We start from the raw sequence: 12,644 nt of genomic DNA, 5'->3' as shown, positions 1-12,644 counted from the left end.
CATCCACACTACCAAGTATCCGACCATTAGCCCAGTACCCCATCTTTTTGTTGCTCTTACCAAAGTGAATCACCTTTCTGCCCAGTTCTGCAGCTTCTCTATATCCCGCTGTAACCTGCCACATCCTTCCTCACTGTCTACAACTCCTCCGACTTTCATATCATCCGCAAACTTGCTCACCCAACCTTCTAACCCCTCTTCCAGGTCATTTATAAAAATGACAAACAGCAATGGTCCCAAAACAGATCCTTGCAGAACACCGCTAGTGACGGCACTCCGAGATGAACCTTTGGCATCAACTACTACACTCTGTCTTCTTCCAGCCAGCCAACTCCTAATCCAAACCTCCAAATCACCCTCAATGCCATATCTCCGTATTTTTTTGCAGTAGTCTACCATGGGGAACCTTATCAAACGCCTTACTAAAATCCATATACACCACATCTACCGCTTTCCCCTCGTCCACCTCCTTAGTCACCTTCTCAAAGAATTCAATAAGGTTTGTGAGGCACGACCTGCCCTTCACAAAACCATGCTGACTATCCTTGATCACATTATTCCTATCCAGATGTTCATAAATCCTTGCCCTTACAATTCTCTCTAAGATTTTGCCTACAACAGAAGTGAGACTCACCGGCCTATAGTTACTAGGGTTATCCCTACTCCCCTTCTTGAACAAGAGTCCCAGAAATATGAAAATACAGGAGCGGATATATAACCAATTCACTAAGTGCGTAAAAACCAATTCATTGAGGTGTGCAGGAAAGCAGAGATAGGAAAGCAAGGCTGGAGATATTACAGAGATGACGGGAAAGCAAGGCTGGAGATATTTTAGAGATAGGAAAGCTTTCTGGAGGTGTTACAGAGAGAGGAAAGCAAGGCTGGAGATGTTACAGAGAGACAAGAAAGCAAGGCTGGAGATGTTACAGAGAGACAAGAAAGCAAGGCTGGAGATGTTACAGAGAGACAAGAAAGCAAGGCTGGAGATGTTACAGAGAGACAAGAAAGCAAGGCTGGAGATGTTACAGAGAGACAAGAAAGCAAGGCTGGAGATGTTACAGAGACAAGAAAGCAAGGCTGGAGATGTTACAGAGAGACAAGAAAGCAAGGCTGGAGATGTTACAGAGAGACAAGAAAGCAAGGCTGGAGATGTTACAGAGAGAGGAAAGCAAGGCTGGAGATGTTACAGACAGAGAGGAAAGCAAGGCTGGAGATGTTACAGAGATAGAAAAACAAGGCTGGAGATGTTACAGAGAGAGAAAAACAAGGCTGGAGATGTTACAGAGAGAGAGAAAAGCAAGGCTGGAGATGTTACAGAGATAGAAAAACAAGGCTGGAGATGTTGCAGAGACAGGAAAGCAAGACAGGAGATGTTACAGAGATAGTGTGGCCTGTGCATGCTAGAATAGGTTAGTGAGATACTTTTAAGTTCGTTTACAGAATATGGGGTAAGATGAAGCAACTGAAGATGAGAGAGATAGGGAGGGATCCAGTGGTTGGAGGAATTTACAGCGATAGATGGGACTGGAGTATGGGATAAAGATTGTAGTGATACGGAGGGTTACAGAGATACAAATGGATGTTGCGGCTGGAGGAGATGACAGGGAAAGATACAGAAATACACATAGAGAGTTTAAAAACGGAATTATGCAATGTCTTAATGGAGAAAATATTGTAGAAATCTGTGGAATTGACAAGGCACTTGGAGGAACTGAAGGAGTGAGACCTTGGACAGTCCAATCACAAGAGTCATAGAGCACAGAAGAGGCCATTTGATTGATAGTGACAAAAAAGCACTGCAGACGCTGGAAATCCCTCCTTCCTAACATCTGGGTGCTAGGGCTGGATGTGGGAGAGACACCAACAGACTCCTCAAGCAACAACGTGTCGTAACAAAACCTCATTGTGTCAGATCAAACACTGCCACGGAAACCTCCTGCTGACTCCCTTCCCTCAGCTGATGGATCAGTGTCCTAATGGAAGCCCTGAGAGAGTGACAACGCTGGAAAAGGTATCCTGGGTGGTTATTTCAAAACCACCATCCAGAGGGGCTCAGCAGCAGCATTGCTAATCAAGACGGTCTGGTCCAAAAGGACATAGCTGCAAGACAGGGTCTGCACTGAGTGGGACGGGAACGACTGAGAAGGAGAAACATTCTTGACCTTATCTTCACCAACCTACCAACCAACCAACCACCAACCTTTGTGGGCGGCACGGTGGCACAGTGGTTAGCACTGCTGCCTCACAGCGCCAGAGACCCGGGTTCAATTCCCACCTCAGGCGACTGACTGTGTGGAGTTTGCACATTCTCCCCATGTCTGCGTGGGTTTCCTCCGGGTGCTCCGGTTTCCTCCCACAATCCCAAAGATGTGCAGGTTAGGTGAATTGACCATGTTAAATTGCCCGTAGAGTTAGGTAATGGGTAAATATAGGGGTATGGGTGGGTTGCGCTTCGGCGGGTCGGTGTGGACTTGTTGGGCCAAAGGGCCTGTTTCCACACTGTAATGTAATGTAATCTAATCTAATCTAATCTACCGGCTGCAGGCACATTGATCGATGACCGGATTGGGAAAGGTGACTACCACACACAGTATTTCTACAGACAAAGTCCCGATTTTACATTGTGAATTTTGTGAGTGTGAGAGTGTGACAGAGTGAGTGAGTGAGTGAGTGAGTGAGTGAGTGAGAGAGTGAGTGTCAGAGTAAAAGAGTCAGAGTGAGAGAATGAGAGAATGTGAGAGTGTGAGAGTGAGAGAGTGAGTGAGTGTGAGTGTGATTGTGTTTGTGATTGTGAGAGTTAGTGAGAGTGAGAATGACAGTGACAGTGAGTGTGAGTGTGTGAGTGTGTATACACACGAGCACACATGTGAGAGATACCATCAACATGTTCAACGGAACAAAATTCAAAGAGATCTAGAACTCAGCACTGGCGTGTGTGAGGTGATTCGGGTCATTACCAACAGCAGCAGAATTGTACTCCTGCACAATTTTCACTGTAACTGCCTGGCCTGTGCTCCACAATACCCTGACCATCAGGCCAGGGGATAAACCCTTGTTCAATGAAGTACACAGGATGGCCGGTCAAGAGCAGCACTAGATACACCTCACAATGATGTGACATTACCAAACAGGACCACTTACTCACCAAATAGCATAAACAGCCAGTGACAGACAAATCTAACTAACAAATCAGACCTAATTTCTGCAATCCTGTCATATGCAATCAGCGTGAATTGCGTGGTCAATTAAACAACTCACTGGAAGAGTAGGATACACAAATATCACCTTCCTCAACTATGGAAGGGCCCAGCACAACAAAGGAAAAGCTAAGGATGAAACATTCACAACAATGTACAGACCGAAGTGTCGATGGGATGATCTACTTTAGTCTTCTCCAGATGGGAGTCTTCAGCTAATTTGATTCACTATGTATGGTATCTACAAACGGCTGGAGGGATGGGATAATGCAATTGATGGGGCTCTGATAACATTCCATTCAAACTATTCCAGCAGGGATATTGCACTGGGACCTACCTGACAATGTGGGAAACTATCCGGGTGTGTCCTGTACACACAGACAAAACATCAGACAATCAATGACTGCCCCATTGCTCTAATCCCTATCATTAATAAAGTGATGGAAGATGTCTCTCACAGTGGGATCAAGCAGCACTTCCTCAGCACCAACCTGCTCACTGAAGCTCAGTTTGGGCTCTCATCCCTTGTGCTCATTGAAGCCTTGGTTGAACGATATACAACAAGAAAACACACAGCTGAATTCTAGAGATGAGGCGACAGGGACTGCACTTAGTTTCATCATAACTGCATTTGATCAAGTGTCGTATCCAGGATTAACGGCAAAACTGGAGCAAATAGGAATTGTCTGCACTGGCTGAAGTGATACCTGGTACAAAGGAAGGTGGCTGGGGTTGGTGGGCAGCAGCCATCTCAGCTCCAGTTCTCCAAGGGAGGGGTTTCTGGGTAAGCCTGTAGATCAGAAATGGAAGAGTAAGCCACCATACTCCTACAGGATGATAGGGATGCTCGCTTGCTAGACAGAGACGACTGGTGGCAATTTAACTGGACAGTCATCATGCCTCAAGTAAGGGAGAGGTTGAGTAGGACAGTCCGTTAGTCATCCCAGTCAGTGCAGGAATTGAACCCATATTGTTGACATTAATAACTAACCGTCCAACCGATTGAGCTAACCAAGTCCTCACTCAGCTCCTTGGGATAAATATTGTAACATTAATCCGTTCCGATATGTTGTCAGAATCCTTTGGAGCAGGTCGAACTCGAAGCCAGCTTCCTAGCTCAGAGAGAGGGGCAGCATCAGTGAGCTCTCAGAGTGCTCTTTGCCCTAAGCCTAATCATAAATGACTATCCCTAAGCTTTAAAATCACAAGTGGAGATGCTTGCTAATGATTGGACAATGTTCGACACTATTTGTGATTTACTCAGGCACTGAAGCAATCCTTATCCAAATGCAACAAGGACCTGGAAATATGCAGGTTTGTGCTTAATATTGACAAGTACCATTTCCATTGCACATGTGCCAGACAACGATTACCTCTAACAATAGAAAATTGAACCATATTCTCTAACGTTCAATGCCACCACCATCACTGAACTCCCACCTCGCAATATCCCGGGAGTTACCGTTAACCAGAACTGGACTGACCATATAATTTCATTACCCATTCCTGTGAAGGGCTATTGCGAAAATGTCAAGTTTCCTGTACCTCAGGTGCTGCCTGACCTGTTGTGCTTGTCCAGTGTTACACTTTGATGCATATAAATTAATCGGCTACAATAATATGTCAGGGGCTTGGAATCCTGCAGAAATAACTTACCTCATGATTTCCAAAAGCCTGTCACCCATCTAGAAGACACACACTGAATGTGTGTGTGATGAAATACCCACCGTTTGCCTGTGTTAGTGCAGCTTCACCCCTCATCCACTGACACCCAATAGCAGCAATACCTGCCATCTACACGGTGCTCTGCAGAAATTTACCAAGGCTTCTTACAACGTACCATTGAAGCCCGACCATCAACAAGGACAAAGGAAACAGATACATGGGACCCCCACCATGTTCACGTTCCGATCCCAGCTGTCCACCATCCTGATTTAGGAAGTATATTGCGGTTCCTTCAGTGCCACTGTTTCAAAGACCCTCGCTAATGCACATCTACATCACATGAACTGCAACGGGTCAATGTGACAGCTCAACACCACCTTCTCAAGGGCAAAGCGAAACAGGCAAGAAATACCGTCCCAATCATATTCCATGAAGAAATTAAAATGAAAAATATTGTCCAAACATGCCAAATGCTGGACCCTGAGTATTGGACTTTGTGAGCTCAGGCTGGTTGGGTCGAGGCAGTATCTTGCTTGTTCTGAACAGCTGAAGGGATATATTGTTTGAAATAATCTGTCAGTCTTTCAGACGCATGGCCTACATACCGAGCATCACACATACACTGACATTCACATCCCATATTACTAAGTTCTATGATAGGCAGAAGCAATTGAAAATATATCCATATCTGACTGTAACATGTTTAAACACACAGTGATATTGTTGCCACGAAAATGATTATGAATGGATATTAGCAGGGAGAAAGTGAGGACTGCAGATGTTGCAGATCAGAGTCAAAAAGTGTGGTTCTGAAAAAGCACAGCCATTCAGGCAGCATCTGAGGAACAGGAGGGTCAACTATTAGTTCACAATAGTAATACAAAGGAAAATAATTGCATATTTTCAAAGTCCTTGCACTTAATAATAATTTGATCTTGGGTGTGGTAATGAGACTCAACATTTCAATGCTCCTGACCGTGAGTTGGGCAGTGTTTTCATCATATCGTTGTTATAAAAGTGAACGGAATAAATGGGTGGATTTTGGGCTTATTGGACAATCTAAAAGTTGGTATTATGAAAGGCTATCATACCTTCAGTAAAGAGACTTTGCTGTTAACGGTTAAAACAACGCTGTAAACATTTACACAGATATTTCCAGCTCAAGTTACATACAAGGTTGTTGGGCTGGGATCATACTGGCCTTCAATGGAGCTACACAATTCTGTTTGGATATTGCATATTATAACACTGGATATGTTTTATGAGGGATTCAATGTATGATGTGTTGCAGGAGCCCATCACCTTTATAACACCTTCATTCAGGATCGGGTCCAAGGTGCAGAATTACAGAGTTTAGGGACCATATCAGAAGAGATATACTTGCAAGACATGGCTGTTCACAGGTCATTGTTACAAATGTTGAACTGGGTCGAGACCAGCGCCATGTGCTATTCCATTGGCCAGTTTTCCCCACTCACATCTCCCTGCTGTTCAGGTATGTCTCGAACCAGTCCGTTGTGAGGGATTATGTCAGTAACTGCCCAGCTCCAGTTTGGAAGCTCTCTGGACAGATTTTGGAGATGGCCAGTGTTTTGGAGGTCATGGTGAGGCCCAGTAACACTGTGTCTGAATTCAGGCTTTTTCTCCAAGTCTTTTTCAACAGCTTTGCTGCCTGCAAGATGGTGTGTTCATTCATCTGAACATCAATGAGCTGTTTACTACAGTCACTGAATTGTGTAATAGTTAGCTGTGCGCTCTGGTATTTCAATTATTGTTCACTTCAATTGTTTTCAACTGAAAAATAATGATGTTAGTTTCTTTCAAATATGTAAGAAAAATGATGTTAACTCTTCATTATACAAAAAGGAAAAGTGACCTGTTGTATATTTCCCAAGGACTAATCAAGCAACAGTCAGATATTGTCTGTAAAGCAGGATTCTGTGAACAGGACTATGTCCCAGGCAACATCACCACCCTCTCTGGTGGGGTCTGCCCCACTGGAAGCACATAGCCAGGCTGAGGGGGCAGCTCCTTGGTATATAGTCAGTATAGTGCTCGGTATTGATGCTGAATCCTGTGGCTGCGGGACTGCTCTGTGGCTGGTTATGGGGGAATCAATAAAAGGGAAACCTATAACTGACCACATCATCACCGATCTGCCTGCTGCAGGTACACCACTCCATTTCATACATCGGTAAGAATAGGTCACTGCACAGTTCTTATGGGGAGCAAGGGCTATCTTTACATTTTGCAGACCCACCTCAACATGATATGTAGCCCCCTGGGCAGTGAATGGCACAGTCTTCAAATAGATTGAGAAACTAATAATGATGCATCCATGAAGTGTAGAGGGCCATCGGCAGGAGCAGAATCATATTCTGCACAACTCATTAGGTCTGAAACCACACAGCCCAACATAACCCCCACTGTACAGTAACCATGGCCCGACATACCTCCTACTGTACAGTAACCATCGCGGCCCAACCTACCTCCCACTGTACAGTAACCACCACGGCCCGACATACCTCCCACTGTACAGTAACCACCACGGCCCGACATACCTCCCACTGTACAGTAACCATCACGGCCCGACATACCTCCCACTGTACAGTAACCATCACGGCCCAACCTACCTCCCACTGTACAGTAACCATCACGGCCCGACATACCTCCCACTGTACAGTAACCATCACGGCCCAACCTACCTCCCACTGTACAGTAACCATCACGGCCCGACATACCTCCCACTGTACAGTAACCATCACGGTCCAACATGCCTCCTTCTCTACGGTAACCATCAAGAGTGGCATGGTGGTTCAGTCGTTAGCTCTGCTGCCTCACAGCACCACAGACCTAGTGTGAATGTGGGGAGTTTGCACGTTCCCCCCCGTGTCTTCGTGGGTTTCCTCCCAAAGGCAAAAGAAGTGTAGGTCAGGTGAATTGACCATGCTAAATTGCCCATAGTGTTAGGTGCTTTAGTCAGAGAGAAATGGGTCTGGGTGGGTTACTCTTCGGAAGGTTGCTGTGGACTGGTTGGGCCGCTAGTCCTGTTTCCGCACTGTAGGGAATCTAATCTACTCTTCAATGTTCAAGTCGGGAATATGATGGAATAATCAATTATTTGAATGAGTGCAGCTCCAACAGTACTCTAGTATGGACTTACTCGCAACAGACAACACAGTTGTGTGGGGAAGATCCTGTCTCACAAACTTGATTGATTATTTTGAGGAAGTGAGAAAATTGATTGATGAGGGCATGGATGCTAGCCGTTTGGACCTTAGCATGGCCTTTGATAAGGTTCCTTATGCCAGGCTCATACAGAAGGTGAAGTGAAATAGGATCAGCGGTCAGTTAGTAAGATGCATAGAGAACTGCTTGGTCATAGAAGACAGAGTAGTGGTGGAACAGTGTTTGTGTGACTGGAGATCTGTAAATAGATGGTGGAGTTGCAGATTGTGAGGATGATTACCACAGAATACAGCAGGATATAGGTCAGCTGCAGACTTGGACAGAGAAAACACAGATGTAACTTTATTTGGACAACTGTGACGTGATGTGTTTTAGAATGTCTAATGCAGGAGAGAAGTGGATGGAAAAACTACTGGCCGCATCAACATCCAAAGAGATCAAGGTTTATAGCTCCACAGTTCCCTGAAAGTGGCAACACGGGTGGATAGGGTGATCACGAAGACTGACGGCAAACTTGCAGACAGGCATCGGAGCATACAGTATGAAAATTAGCAGGCCATATTGCAGCTGTAGAGAAAATTAGTTTGTGCACATTGGAATATTCTGTCGAGTACTGCTTGCCACACGATGTGGAAGTGTTGGCGAGGATATGGAAAAGGTTTACCAGAGTGTTGTCTGGTTTGGAGGGTATTAGCCAGAAGGAGAAATTGAACACACATGGTTTGTTTGCACCTGGGCATCATTGACTATGGGGCTACCTGATAGATATTTACAAAACTGTCAGAGGCATAGATAGAAGGACAGTTAGAGGCTTTTTCCCAGAGGAGAAATATCAATTACTAGGGGGAACCATAGGTTTTAGTTAAAATGGAGAAAGTTCAAGAGACATGATTGGTAAGTTTTTTTTTGCTTTTTCAGACAGAATGTGCAAGTGACTGGGATGCACTGATAGAGGGGAAGGAGCTAATATAGCAAGAATTAAGAGGTATCTTGGCACAGAGAAGAGAAAGCACCGAAAAGAATGAAATAGAATGTGTAGAAGCAAAAACTTTCATTTGAACAATCGAAGGGTATCATGTGTCAGTGTGGGCTTGCTGGGCGGGACAGCCTGTTCCTGTGCTGGACTGTTCTTTAAGTCAAGATTTGAGTGCAGCAGTGACGAGGTGCTGACTGAATGATGACTGATGATCAACAGCCACATTATTGTAGATCTCTCCTCATCAATTTTCACTTCATATCCTCCCTCCCACTGTGGGGAAGCTCAATATGGAGAATTTGACATGAATGCCAGAGTTGGTAACTGGTGACTCCATCTTGCACCTTGCTCCTGCGGCCTTCTCTCTTGGAAACCAACGTCTCTGGTGACAATGCACGAACAGAAACTACATGTACTCCACACCAACCAATGCTGGCATCTATCACATGCCAGCCTCACCATGTATTCCCAGCACATCTCCGACCCACTGACAGTACACTTCTGTACTTCAATGCTGCAGCTCGGGGTGCACTGACAACTCTAATTGTATGGACACTGCTCAGGGATACACACACAACTCATGGAATGTCCCTCTGGGCTGTTCACTGTGTGTTTGTACATACTCAATACTAGTGCAAGGACACTGTGCTCAGGGACACACACCCAGATCATGGTCTGTCCTGCTGGGCTGCTCACTCCATGTATGTACACACTCAATGCTGCCGCAAGGACACTGTTCTCAGGGACATACACTCAGCTCATGGACTGCCCCGCTGGTGTGCTCACTCCGTGTTTGTACACTCACTTTGAGCAGACTTGAATACTTACAGAATTATTGCCTTGCCTTATTGCCTTGCCTTACCCTGCCTTTAGCAGTGTTTCCCCTCAGCCAGAGCAATCAGACTCATCCGCCTGCTGTATTGTCTTGGTATTTAGCACAGACACAAACACAGGGTGCTTGATATCATTGTCCACAGTCAGTCACGGTGCCCAGCACAGTCAGTCAACGGGAGCCTCAAGTCCCAATCTGGGAGCTTGGACACGGTCAGTCAGCTTATCGTGGTTGTTAGGGTCAGGATCCCTCCCCTGTGAGGGGGTGAGGAGCTGAATGTTGGGAAACGCCTATCTCTCTTGGCTCTTTCTCTCCTATTGTGGGATGTTTCGTTCTGGAATGTAAAAATTAGCATGAGGTCTTAAGGAAGATGGAAAAGGTTGGTGCAGCTGTTAGTGCTGGTACAGCTGTGGGGTAAGCTGGTGAGGTGTCCTGAATGAGTGATTAAGCAGCACAGACACCAGGCAGAGTTGGGTAGAGGGGCAGTGATGAGATTGGAGAGACTGACAGAAGGTGCTGCATTCAGTGACAGTGGGAGAACATGAGCCTTGGTGGGAGGTGGGTTCAGTAACAGAGATAGAGTGAGGGCAAGGTCACAAAATGCAGATGGTGGCACTTCCCCTGGTGGAGTGGGAAAGGTCACTGACCTACTTCCTACCCTGCTGGGCATTCACCCAGAAGGCTGGCACCTCACTGACCCAGGGGTCAGGCTCGTACCAAGCTGGCATAGTCTGGTGTCATAGCTTTCCCTGCCAGTCCTGGAGGAAGATAATGTCCCTCTCCTACGCCATGTCATTCACCAGAACCTCAGAGGCTTGTCCACAAAGTGAAGCCCCAGTTATACCTCTCTGCCATGTCCAGGGCAGTTTCAGATTGACAATCTAAGAGTGTAATGCCTTTTGACAAATGGCACCTGGAACAGGCACCTGCATTCTGGGATACCCAGAGAGTGGGCAGCTGTTATGATGAAGGGGAAAAATCATTGCGTTAGTATCAGATGAGAAGGCAACCACGTGGGCAGGGAGGGTAGTTAATGAGGCAGATTGGGGATGGTCTCATGAGAAAATGCACTTCACTTTGTGGAGAGAAACCCCTTCCATAAAACCTGACTAAAATGAGACTTGACCACATCATAAGTTGGTTTCGGCCTCTGTCTGTCTGAATCAAAACAGGTATGAAGTGTGAAATATTGGGAGCAACAAACTTGGAACGGATTCTAGATTAGTGGTGCTGGAAAAGCACAGCAGTTCAGGCAGCATCCGAGGAGCAGTAAAATCGACGTTTCGGGCAAAAGTCTTTCATCAGGAATACAGGCATAGGGCCTGAAGGGTGGATAGATAAATGACAGGAGGGTGGGGTGTGGAGAAAGTAGCATAGAGGACAATAGGTGAGTGGGGGAGGGGATGTCGGTAACAGGTCAGGGAGGAGGAGTGGATAGGTGGAAAAGAAGATAGGCAGGTAGGACAAGTGCTGAGCAGGAAGTTTGGAAATAGGGTGAGGTGGGGGAAGGGGAAATGAGTATTTCTTTTCCACCTAACCACTCCATCCTCCTCCCCGACCTATCACCTTCATCCCTACCCCCATTCACCTATTGTACTCAATGTTACTTTCTCCCCACCCCGCCCTCCTCTCATTTATCTCTCCACCCTTCAGGCATTCTGCCTGTATTCCTGATGAACGGCTTTTGCCCAAAACGTTGATTTTTACTGTTCCTCGGATGCTACCTGAACTGCTGTGCTTTTCCAGCATCATTAATCCAGAATCTTGTTTCCAGCATCTGCAGTCATCTTTTTTACCTAAACTTGGAGCGGTGAGTTATAAAGGAGATTCAAATCCTTAAAAAGGGGTAACACAATGTGCCAGACTTTTAAAAGGAGCCGGGGAAAATCCCCTGCGTTATAGTTACCTACATTATCCAATCCTCCCTGGATGCAGGGATGATGCCAGAGGCCTGGAGAACCCTGCAGCTTTGTTTAATGTGGAGCAAGGGACTGACTGAATAGGTCACGGCTGGAATTCTGAGACAGTGGATAAACGGTCACTAAGGAAGTCCCAAGGACTCCATGACAATCGATCTGGAGTTGTTCAAGGAAGATCGTGTGTAATTGATCTGACTGTGTCGGTTTGAGGCAGTAACTTGTAACTGCATGTGACTGACTTGGATTTGATGAGAGATCCCATGGCAGGCTGTTTAAAAACAGAAACTATAGGATCCGGGTGAATGGAGCAAACAACTCAGAAGTACAAGGCAAGGCATTTGGGGACATCCACAATAGAGAGGAATGGACAATAAATGAGAGTATAGTCAGTGGGGGCAGATAAATGAAGGTAGCTGGAAACACCAATAATCTCATTAATGTAGCAAATGGCACCATTTCCTCTATCAGCCAAAGTGTAGAAAATCAGAGCAGGAAGCTTATGCAGGAACTGTATAAATAATGAGCTCAGTCACAGCTTGGGGATTGTGTGCAGTTCTGGTCACCCCATCACATGGAAAGCTGGAATTCGACTGGAGAGGGGAGAGAGGAGATTCTTCACCCTGTGACAGTGGAAGTGCAGTTATGAGGAAAGATTGGAACGGAGGATGCTGAGAGGAGATTTGATTGGAGTGCATATATTGTCAGGAGCCTGGGTAGAGAGGGAGCGAACACCTTGTTCCTGTTGGAGAGCTCAGTTACCGGTGGTGGATATTTAATATAATTGGTTGAAGTATTAGAGAAGTGGTGAGGAAAGTTATTATTTCACCCAGAGTATGGTCGGGATCTGGGAGGCACACATGGAAGCC

Source organism: Chiloscyllium plagiosum, unplaced genomic scaffold (genome assembly GCF_037043375.1).
Source record: "Chiloscyllium plagiosum isolate Xiang-an unplaced genomic scaffold, Cpla_swu_hap1 HiC_scaffold_49, whole genome shotgun sequence".
Lineage (NCBI taxonomy): Eukaryota > Metazoa > Chordata > Chondrichthyes > Orectolobiformes > Hemiscylliidae > Chiloscyllium > Chiloscyllium plagiosum.
The sequence above is the reverse complement of the archived record's forward strand: the minus strand, read 5'-3'. Positions refer to the sequence as shown.